Source organism: Sorex fumeus, unplaced genomic scaffold (genome assembly GCF_029834395.1).
Source record: "Sorex fumeus unplaced genomic scaffold, SorFum_2.1 ptg000024l, whole genome shotgun sequence".
Classification (NCBI taxonomy): domain Eukaryota; kingdom Metazoa; phylum Chordata; class Mammalia; order Eulipotyphla; family Soricidae; genus Sorex; species Sorex fumeus.
This window is the reverse complement of record NW_026606081.1, coordinates 13,433,898-13,445,370: the sequence shown is the minus strand read 5'-3', so window position 1 is coordinate 13,445,370 and position 11,473 is coordinate 13,433,898. Positions and strand designations below refer to the sequence as shown.

Below are 11,473 nucleotides of genomic sequence, written 5' to 3'. Positions count from 1 at the left end.
TGATACTCTTTGTGTATGTAAGATCCACTGTGGGTGTTTCCATGCAACTGTGAAGGAACTGACATATGTTTCACTGAAGTTTATGGCAAGGAGAAATAGTTTCAATATGGATTACTTGAAAACAAGGTGGAGGTTTCATTTAACACTTTCCATTGTAGATCAATTTCCTCTAAATATTTTCCCTTGTGGAGATTTTAAAAAATATGAAAAGCTTAAACTCCAAGCAGTTTAGGACCTCACCTGATGATAAAGGGAACCTCCTCACCACAACTGAGCAACACATACAGTGCAGTTGAACCACACCAATGGCTCTACCTTGAACGTTTTTTAGTGATGGTAGAAGAGTCTCTTATGTTTATAGATACCTTGTGCAAATCAGGACAGTATTACTGTTAGTTGCATTAGTTGTCTCTCCAAAATTATATACAAATGAATATACCCCATATGCAAATTAATATATCTCATCTCTGTACCACCCATCAGGCAGCTTTGATTATCAGAGAGTTGCCGTTCTTATTAGAATTTTATCTTTTGCACAGGTATACTGGTACATTTTAACACATTTTTTACACAATTCTGATTATCTAGAACTCAACAACTTACCGCATTTACTGCTTATGCCCTCACATAGCAGACCATTAGCTAACTTTCCTAACTAGCTTCTCCTTTTCACAATTGCTGCTGTTACGTAGTCTGTTCTTCATATATTAGCCTGCTGATCCTTTTAATTATTTACTAGGAATCAAACTCAGGCCCTCATGTATACAAAGTATCAATTGTATCATAAAGACATATATCTACTGGGCCCTTGAGATACTTTTATATATGTTGGATCTTTGTAACTCTTCTGCTCTTCTGAGTTATGCTCTAATAATTTTAATATTCTCTAAAAGCTTCCTACCTAATTCAGCATAAAATTAAAATTCCCCACAAATGGCCGGTACTAATATGGTCTTTCACCCTTGCGATCCGGCTTTAAAATCATGCCTTCTTCTACTTACTAATCTGCTCCCTGCATTCTCCACGTACTGGCCTTTCCGCCTTGCCTCAAAAGCGCAAAGGCATTCCTGTTTCAGGAAGATGGCCCTGCTGGCTACTCTCCTAGAATACACTTCCCCAGAGAGCTATATCTGCATTTAGTTCTCATTACTAATGCCAACACAATTGTCCTGTCTTCCTTGACTATATGTAAGAAATAGCAAATGCTCTTTTCATTATGCCTCCCTACCTTCCCATGCCCTCCCTTCCTCTCCTATGCCCTCTCTTCCCTTCTCATGCCCTCCCCTCCCCTCCTTTTCCCTCCCCTCCCTTCCCCTTTCCTTCCCTTTCTTTTCCTTTGCTTCCCTCTCCTGCCCTGCCCCCTCCCTTCCCCTCACCTCTGCTCTCCTTCCCTTCCCTTCCCTTCCCTTCCCTTCCCTTCCCTTCCCTTCCCTTCCCTTCCCTTCCCTTCCCTTCCCTTCCCTTCCCTTCCCTTCCCTTGCTTTCCCTTTTTTCCCCTTGCCTTCCCTTCTCCTCTTGCATCCCCTCTTCTCCCCTTCCCTCCCCTTTCCAATCCCCCTTCCCTTCCTTTTCCTTCCCTTCCTTTTCCTTCCCTTCCCTTCCCTTCCCTTCCCTTCCCTTCCCTTCCCTTCCCTTCCCTTCCCTTCCCTTCCCTTGCCTTCCCTTTTTTCCCCTTGCCTTCCCTTCTCCTCTTGCATCCCCTCTTCTCCCCTTCCCTCCCCTTTCCAATCCCCCTTCCCTTCCTTTTCCTTCCCTTCCCTTCCCTTCCCTTCCCTCCCCTTCCCTTCCCTTCCCTTCCCTTCCCTTCCCTTCCCTTCCCTTCCCTTCCCTTCCCTTCCCTTCCCTTCCCTTCCCTTCCCTTCCCTTCCCTTCCCCTTCTATAGTATTTAACTCTACATACATAGATCTGTTTAAAAGTTATAGTATAAAATATAATATGAATTCTATGAGAAAGAATGTTTTATTTTACTTAATCATGTTTCTTAACATCCTGAACAGGACTTTGAAATGAGTAGGCATTGAATAAATATTTTTTAAAAAATCGAACTTTGTGCTTGTCTCTATTTTATAACATATAATCAATAGAGCCCAATGGAAAGAATTAAATATTTTTTTATATTTTAATAATGGCTTCTGTGACCATAAATCAGCATAACTTTATATTGTATTATAAAAGCTTCGAATCTGAATAATATTCAACATTTTTCATCTTTTGATAGCAGATTGTTTTCCACTGAACCTGGGGGAAATTTATTTTCTTGATCTCTTTTCAAACACATTTATCTGATTTAATTGCATTTCTTGTAAGAAAATATTCTGCATATAAACTGGTTCCTTCTATAATTAGTATCATAGATTCTGAAAGTCTTTCTCCAGTTTTCCCAGAATGCAATTCTTTTTCTGAAACACTAATTTACTATAGACTTTAATTTATAATCCTCTTACCATCAAAACATTTATTTATTCATTCCAACACTATCTCAATATCTGTATCAAAGGCTAAATACAATTTTGTGAAGTGAATTGCATGTGATTTATCTTTGTCCCATTGTAACGTGAGACTTAACTATAATTCTGCTTTTAATTGACTCTAATGATGATTTCCAGACAACTTGAGGGGGAATGGTGCAATCAACATATAACTCAGTTTGGAAACAGACTCTGTAATTTTGTAAATTTTTTAAGGTTCTGATAGGTCATGTACAAAACATGAAAGTTGCAATGACTGGTATTGTGCAAGAATTCAGGATGGAAGGGATATTAGATGTTGTATTATGTAGTTTAAAAATATGGCTTATGCAATTATAAATCAGCATAACTAATGTATGAATAAATCATATGTAGATATCTTATCATTTTATATATTAACTCGTATATTTGCGTACCCATATTTCACTGTATAATCATTGCAAATTTTATGCTTTTGTTTACAAAATGTGCAATGTTTAAAGAAGCTTTAAAAAATCATGCCAGTACTACATAAAAATAATTTATCACTGAACTGTCTGCAATTATGCAATGAAAAGTTATAAACCAAGTTTTGAACAGAAAAAAACAGGGTGTGATGAGTATGCAGTGAACTATGACTGTAGACATTGTAAACCAATCAGAAAGTGAATAGTGCCAGAGTTCAGATTCTTTTAAAACAAATTGCTTCCAATATTTCTGCATGTAATTAAAATTTTCACAAAACCTTTTTGTTTATATATTTTTATTTTGTTTTGTTTGGGGGCCACATCTGACTATGCTCAGGGCTATTACTCTTCGTTCTTTCTTGGGGATCACCCCTGGCATGCTTCAGGGACCACATTGGCTATGAAGGATGGAACCTGGGTTCTCCTTGTGAACGACAAATGTCTTATATGTAGGCCTCATTATCTCTCTGACACCAATAGCTTTATGTTAAAAAGTATGTTATCATATCTACCTATATCCATCATATTTATATACCTATATTTTACCAAATTTACATAAATGAGAGATATTCAGAATATTTAGCTGTAAGTTTAATTGGGCCATGCTAATCTTCTCTGTATCGTTCCAATTTTAGTATATGTGCTGCCCTTACAAGCGGCCAACATGGCCGACCCAAGTTCGATTCCTCTGCCCCTCTCGGAGAGCCTGGCAAGCTACCGAGAGTATTCGATATGCCAGACACAGTAACAATAAAGTCTCCAATGGAGACGTTACTGGGCCCGCTCGAGCAAATCGACGATCAACGGGAGGGCCTTTACCTTTACCTTTACCTTTAAGTTTAATTGGGAAAATAACCAACTGTAATTAATTTGACCGTAAGCGTGACAAAAGTATCCTAAAGGCTCTGCAGTTTTCTCAGCATCACTCTGCTATTAGAATAATGGAGGGACTGAGTCACAACTTAGGTGTTGAATGAAGCAAGCCCTAGGGAAGTTTGTTGAAGGAGCTATTGAAACACTGACAGTGAGTGTTTTGATATCTCACACATTTGAAAAGTAACATGACTGGTTAAGTTATGCAGCCCTTCATTTTAAAATCATACATGCACAAAGAAACACATTAAATGAATACAATAAAGATATTCCAAAAATCATGTTACATGAGTATTGCCCATGTAACACAATAAAAATCTCATAGTAATATTTATTTTTAACAGTAGGAAATAGAATTCTTATTATTAATTACTTTAAAATGTTTGCTAATATTGCCAGATTTTATGTTGTCATTCTGTTGATATACAAAGTACGTAACAGAAGGAAAACAGTCAACTCTGCTAATTTTTTGGTGCTTTTGTTTACATTTTTCTTTCTTTTAGTTTTTAGTTGTACTCATAGTGTAGGATGTAAGTGACCCTAAGATCAGAACAAGGAATTGAGAAGACTAAAAAGACTTAATTGTCATCTGTGGGGAAAAGTTCCATCACCCCCATCCCTCCTCTCTCTCTCTCTCTTTCTTTCTCACTCTCTCTCGCTCTCTATTCCCCCCCCCCCCCATGGACTGTGTTCTACTGTTGAAGTCCTTGTTGTATTGAATTTGATAATTTCCTGTGATACCATCCTGATTTGTCTACCAGAATCTTGCTTGGTAATGAATGCTGGAGACCTTCATTTTCAACATGTTCTCAGACACTAAATATGAGAACTCTAAATTAGAAGAAGAACTCCTCAGGCCAAAGGGTCATTTTACCCATTGGTTGATCCTTCAGTCTTTTAAATCTTGAGTTACAGAAGTCTGCTATTTCTTGAATAGAATTTTATTGATTCTAACTGTGGCAGGTATAGTAGAAATAATTGGTTGTGTTACTTGCTTCAAATGTAAATAACCACTTTCCCTAAAAGTATTTTCAGTCTTCTTGAGAAACCTGGAATAAATTATTAAGTTATAAAGAACTAACAAGTGAGTTTAGTGAATGAACAGTATATATAATTCAGTCTTCTGTTTCATCACATATAGTCCCTGGAGACTTACAGGAGTGATTCCTGAGCACAGAGCCAAAAGAGAAAAAACAAAAAGTTACTGCTCAGGGCTCAAGTGATAGTATAGCAGATAGGCCTCCTGTCTTGATATGGATGACCAATATTCAATCTCCAGCATATCATATGGTTCCCCTGAACCTTCCAGAAGAGATCCCTGAACACAGAACTAGGAGTAAGCCCTGACCACCCCTCCTGGCTATAGTCCTAAAAAAAAAACCCAAAATTTAGTCAGAGTATAGTCATTACAAGAGTTGTTTTTTGCTAGAGATACATACTTAATGATGATTAAATATATGTGCACTATTAGATAATAATCAGAGAATGAAATCTGACTTACATTTATAATTTCACTTAATTGATGAAGCGACATTTGGGGATATATATATATATATATATATATATATGTATGTATGTATATATGGGTTTGGGTTACACCATTAGTGCTCACCTATTAACTTGTCTCAGGGAGGTGCTTTTGGGCTATCTATGAGTTCATTTTGCACCATAGAGCACATTTATGAAATACTCATAAGTGTGGGGGTGGGGGAGTCTTCAATATTTAGCAGTAACTCATTATATTGTGACAAGATCTAAATCCTAGTGGAAATTATTTTTAAATAAGCTTAAAACAAATTGAGTACTACAGTTCTGTCCTACAGAAGGAAAGTTCTCCACTATTACATTTGTTTGAACCTGGGTCCTATTTTGCCCTCCTGTCTTTTCCATTTTAAAACGGAAATTTCCCTTGTATACAACTCTTCTCTGTCCATCAGTCTTAGTTAGTATCCCCAGCCTCTTCCCCCTCCTCAGTGCCATCATAACAGAAGTTCTGAGCCTTCCTCGCTCCTCAGTTCTGACCCACTGGGACCAGCCTTGCCTCCACACTAGGAAAGCTCCCCTGAGGTTTCTAATTCATCTAAGAAGAAAATCCCTTCTGCCAGCATTTATTTGTTGTATAGACTTTTAAAAAAACTTTACTGAATAATGGGGATGAGAAAGTTATGAAGTTATTCACGACTTAGATTTTGGTATTCAGTATTTGAGCACCAATATCTTCACCAGTATCTACTTTCTTCCACCAGTGTCCTTAGCCTGCCTCTAAAATTCTTTTTCCTTTTAGGCACTGTGGTTTGCAATACTGTTACTGAGAGAGTATCCTGTCTATCAACTTACCTCCTTTCAGCTGCCAGTTCTTGTCATAGTAACCACTTCTCGTTACTATTGTCACAATGGTCCCTCCCTATCCTGTCTCCCACTGTGGTTAGCTTCCCAATAAGGAACAGTTCTCCTGCCCTTTGTTTCCATCTTTGGGCATTAGCTATTGTCCTAATGTATTTCTTTATATTATACAAATAAGTTCAATCATTGTGTGTCTGTCCCCCTCTCTCTCTAACTTCACTCAGCATGACACTTTCCAGATCCATCCATGGATTAGCAAATTTCATAACTTTATCTTTTCTATGGCTAAGTAGTATTCCATTCTGTGCATGTACCATAGTTTCTTGATCCAGTCATCTGTTTTTGGGCACTTGGTTTGTTTTCAGATTTTCGCTATTGTGAATAGTGCTACAATGAACATAGGAGTGCTGATGGCTTTTTTCATCTTTTTTTTTTTTGGCCCTTAGATTATATTCCCTGGAGAGGAATTACTGGCTTATATGGAAGGTCAAGTCCTAGTTTCTTGAGGAACATCCATATTGTTTTCCAAAAAAATCTGGACTAGTCAACATTCCCAGCAGCAGTGAATGAAGGTCACTTTTTCCCACATCCACAACACCAGCGGTGAGTGGTTTTTTTTTTTTTTTTTTTTTTTTTTTTGTGATGAGTACCAGTTTCTTTGGTTCTATAGACTTTTAAACCATGGATCCTATGGGATCATATCATTGAATGTGGAGGTCACAAAAATTTGTTTTAAAACAAATTTAGAATGTATTTCACTTGTATATCTATTTTATATAGCCAGTGTCCTATCAAATATTCTCTGATGAAAAGGGTTTATGAGTGGTAAAAGTTTAAGAAACCTGTTGTGTAATTCTAGTTCTCTGAGAGTGTCAAGATGAAAAATAAAAACAAGATTTTGTTGTAAAGAATACTGGTAACACTTCCATAAAGTGTTTCATCCTGCATCTCTCCTTGAAGACAGTGAACATATTAAAGGCTGAAAAGGCCTGTGACATGGAAACTCACTTAAGTAGCTATACTACCAGTTTAGCTAGCTTTCCAAACTTCTTCTTTCCCTTTATAGTCTCAACACATTGTGAGAGTTATGATCCAAGCCTCTGTTGTCCTTGCTATTAGAAAGGACTCTAGTTCATATTGATTTCAAATGCCTCAAGTGGTTGCTAAACCAAAATGAACTAATTTTATTACCTAAATCTTGATTCCAGTCTCTTCTAAATCAGACACTCAGCAATGATTAACAATATTTATTACATAGAACCCAACTTCCAGTAGTTTGTCATCTCCTGTCCATTCTTTACTCTAGCTTCAGTTAGATCTTTCTTTAATAATTCCAGTTATCCTGCATTTCCTGTTTATCACCATGTAGCTGCTCTAAGAACACTAACTGGTTTAAATAACAAATTGATCTTCTCATGGGTCCAAGATTAGAAGTCTCAGGTCAAGGTATCAGCAGGGTTTGCTCTTTCTAAGAGCTCTGAGATTTAATCTGTTTTATGTCTACCCACTAAGTATACTCGTGGTTTGCCATCAGTATTTACTTATTCTGGAAGTGTAGATGCAGCACCCTGGTCTCTGCCTTTATCTCACATAATACTCCGTGTGTGTCTTTCTTGAAATCTAAGTACCCACCTCCTCCCCATTTTTTTTGTTTAGTCAGGACATCAGTTATAACGGACAAAAACCTATCTAAAAGATCTCATTTTAACTTGATTTTTCTCTGCAAATAACATTTCTTCAAACAGATCATTGGGGATCTGAGGGACAAACTCTCAAATTTCCTATAGTTAAACTTGTGGTTTTGTGTTTTGCTCTAGTTAAATTCTTTATCTCTAGAAACTAAAACAATCTTCATTGAGCTTAGTAATTTTGATGTATAAATGGTTGGCATGTGTTAGACATTTCATAAGGAGAAAATGATATGGAAGCATCAATCTTTTCCTTTTTTTTCTCACCTATATCATCATGAACTATAACAGTCCATTCATCAATTACTACTTTAAGGATTATTAAATTATTCAATACCATAAGTGTAAATGTATCTCTTGCCATGTGATTGAAAAATACACAAATTCATGTCGAAAGTTATAAAGCTTCTGTGCCAATCCAGAATTGTATGGTTTCCTCTGTTTACTTTGGTGATTTCTGCTGTTTATCCTGCTTATTTTTTTACTTGCATTTGATAGGAGTTTTCTTCATACACCAGTTTTTTGGGCCAATTTTAGTACCCAATTCTATGTTTCTACTGAAAGCTCATTCTCCTGCAAAACAAGCTGCAAAAGGTAAAATAGGGTCAGATAAAGAATAGTGTCACGTAGCCAGTAGAGCTACAGTATATTTGAACATTAAACATATTCACACATACACACACACATATATGCCAGCTTAAAAATAGATTTTAAGTTTTTTAAACAACATATTTATGAGAGGACATATGTATTTTATGGTTAGATAAGGCAAATGTGTAAAAAAAGTAAATATATATATAATCTGCTTGGAGACACGGTACTCTGGAATCTAAAGTGTAACTCACTATGTTGTACAGGTATTTAGTTTTGTAAAAGTTTTTCAGAATTAGTTTCTCCCACTATAATACTGACTTGAAGATGATAGCTTTCTAGTGATTCTTATAATCCCCAAAGAAAAACTGTATGCTTTGTTTTGCAAAGCCCATCTCAATAACCTTTGAAACAGTGTTCCAAACTTTTCTGTATTCTGGGCTTTCGAAATCATCAGGTCAAATACAAGCTTAAGATATCATTTAACTGTTCTTCAGTGTAGGAATAAATTTGTTCATTTCTGAGTTCTGTGTTGCACTTATATTAAATTACTGTCTAGCTGGTTTCCATCCACTTTCCAAATTACCTTAATAGAAAATAGCATTACTGCCCTCGGTCATTTCTCCTGCTTATAAATGAATTAGATACATATATTTTCTTACTGCTCCTTGAGAGAGGTTTAATCTGGCAGTAGTATTTTTGAATTTAACACTGGTGAAGGACATTGTATCCATTAGTGACCAAGGTAGATTTAGATGTTAATCAAATTATCTTATTACATTTTGTAGGTAGATTGTGTTTTCTGTTAGAGAAAATTAAATTCACAAAAGAATCTCCTTTCCCAGAAAATGGAAAACCTCTTTTCATGGTTAGCAGCTGTCATACTAATATGTAATCTCTCTTTTTCAGGGACAGTTTGCAGTGTGATTGAAAAGACAAAATACTTCAGAATTGTGCAGTGTCATTAGTGTCATGAAGAGACTGCAGTTGCTTATAACTTTGGAAAAAACTCTTTATATTTGGCAGATGAATTTATATATAGATATAGAGAAAGAGAGAGAGTTTGTTTTGCGGGTCTAAAAATCACAGCATAGTTATTTTACATTTCTCCAAGACTACACATATCTTTTTGTGTCTTAAGCTTTTCTTCATTGAAAGAACATCAGATTTTTCACATGTCACAGATTTTTTGTTTATTTTTAAAGGTCCCTGTCTCAAAGGGTTGGAATAAAGGCTATTATCCTAGCAATCTCTTCTGCTTTTGGATTACTCCACAGTATTAGTAAAAGGTAAAGGCCCTCCCGTTGATCGTCGATTTGCTCGAGCGGGCCCAGTAACGTCTCCATTGGAGACTTTGTTGTTACTGTGTCTGGCATATCGAATACTCTCGGTAGCTTGCCGGGCTCTCCGAGAGGGGCGGAGGAATCGAACTCGGGTCGGCCATGTTGGCCGCGTGTAAGGCGAACGCCCAACCCGCTGTGCTATCGCTCCAGCCCACAGTATTAGTGATATTTTAAATTTTAATTTAAGATATTATATGCATACCGAAAGAGTATTATTCCATCAATCCAATTTCTCTACTTGATGCCTTAAAAATTTGTACTTTCTTTACTTCTCATTATCATTCCAAATTCTAGTGCTTCCTTGTCTCTGTTTCTTGGAGGACAGCAGCACCAGATGGTTATGGGAGGGAAAAGTGGCATATGCATTGACTTGAGCGACATCAGCAGAATGGAGTCTTGATATGTGAAAGTAGCCCTGATTTTACTTATCTCTCTCCCTTGAAGAATTTAATCTAAAACTACAAAGGAAAAAGCAAATTTTTGCTTTCAGTGCAATATCTTAACAGGGGCCTGTGAAAGTCTTGTTTAATTTCACTCTTTGTGTGGATGTGGGGGCTGGGTTGGAGGCACTACTGGAATATTGAAAGAATAATGAAGCTTAAAAAATGTATTTTACCAGTGGTTGGTGCTTAGATCTCATGTTTTAATTTCTGTTGACTCTGTATTTTGGATACAGGGCTATATCCCTCACTCATATCACAGGTCTAACTGAAGTCCTGATGCCTGTGACCCATTACTTCTTGCTCTCTTATGCCCCCCTTAATTTCTTTTCTTATCTGCATGTCTCCTGGAGTCAAGAATAATCTAAGTACCCCCACCCCTTTTACTACAATACATTTTCTCATCACCTATCAAGTTGACAGGTGGGGTGGAGTAAGGGTTGGGATAGGAAGGGAATCTGGGAATGAATACTGATGGATTAAAATTGATACTGGAGGAGGAATTGGTGTTGAATTATTGTAAGCCCAAATGTAACCATCAGTAACTTTGTAAATCATGGCTCTACAATGAAAATTTTTAAATGATGTACTTTACTTTAACTATACTAATAAAATCTAGTTGCTAGTTTTATCATTTGAACAGCTCTCTGTGTGGTGCTCTTCCTGTGTATTTAGTCATTTAGTCATTACCTTTTTCTGACCTAGTCACTGCAACTGAAGCTGAGAACGTTTAAACACCGTTATCAAACACTTTAACTGTTCTGTCTGCACTCTGTACAATCATTCTTGGCACGTTGTGGACCCTCAATGTGACTAAAGGAGGAGACTCAAGAAATCGTGCTTTTGGGACTGAATCAATAGCACAGTGAGAATGGCATTTGCCTTGCACCCGGCCGACCTGAGTTTGATTCTCAGCATCCCATATGATCCCCTGAGCACCATCAGGAGTAAATCCTGAGTGCATGAGCCAGAAGTAACACCTGTTGCATTGCCAAGTGTGACCCCAAAACAAAACAAAAACAAAAACAAAACAAAACAACAACAAAAAAAGAAATCATGCTTTAGTAGGAAAAAAAGACTTTCTAAAAGCCTTATTAAGAAGACACAAATGGAAAATTGGCACTCGCAAATCATCCTGTAGACCTGAGGTAGGAATTACTATGTCTGAAATGAAAGACTCTTTGAATTGGTAAAGTAAGAAGGAATAGAGGAGAGAATTGACATTGAGTGGGCAGTGGGCAGTGCCCAGTATTGGAGGCTGTCCCAGCAGATGGGACTAT

At 36.9% G+C, this 11,473-nt stretch overlaps 1 pseudogene; it reads right to left on the bottom strand.

Moving 5' to 3' along the window:
- Positions 1-3,477: 3,477 nt before the first annotated feature.
- LOC130023876 (uncharacterized) lies at positions 3,478-3,572 on the bottom strand (annotated as a pseudogene).
- Between the last annotated feature and the right edge of the window lie 7,901 nt (positions 3,573-11,473).